General features: G+C 36.7%; 1 protein-coding gene across 1 annotated transcript in view; it reads left to right on the top strand.

Moving 5' to 3' along the window:
- RPL3L (ribosomal protein L3 like) overlaps positions 1-362 on the top strand; it is an 18,761-nt gene that overhangs the window by 6,021 nt on the left and 12,378 nt on the right. The gene's annotated exons all lie outside the window — the stretch shown is intronic.

The following is a 362-nucleotide window of genomic DNA, read 5'->3' as shown; positions in this document are numbered from 1 at the left end:
AATGCTGTAGGAGCCACAGGCCTGCTGGAGAGGTGAGTATACTACCTCTCAGGGAACTTGGTTTTAAAAGTTTTAAAAAAGGCTTAAAAAAGATCTGGATCTTTTTTAAGCTAAGAGGATCACTTGAACTTTGCCAAAAAACTAAATTTGGTTGGAGTTAGGCTTTATACTATCTATCTATCTATCTATCTATCTATCTATCTATCTATCTATCTATCTATCTATCTATCTATCTATCCTTACATATTTCTATGTGAGTTGACTGATGCTCAGGGATCTTTCTTGTCCCCTCTGCTGCTGGGTGAAAAGGCTGAATGCTGAAAGAAGACTAATAAAAGTACAAGTGCTGCCTGTGTGTTTTT

This window comes from Nanorana parkeri, unplaced genomic scaffold (assembly GCF_000935625.1).
Source record: "Nanorana parkeri isolate BGI_ZX_2015 unplaced genomic scaffold, ASM93562v1 scaffold508, whole genome shotgun sequence".
Lineage (NCBI taxonomy): Eukaryota > Metazoa > Chordata > Amphibia > Anura > Dicroglossidae > Nanorana > Nanorana parkeri.
The sequence above is the reverse complement of the archived record's forward strand: the minus strand, read 5'-3'. Positions and strand labels throughout refer to the sequence as shown.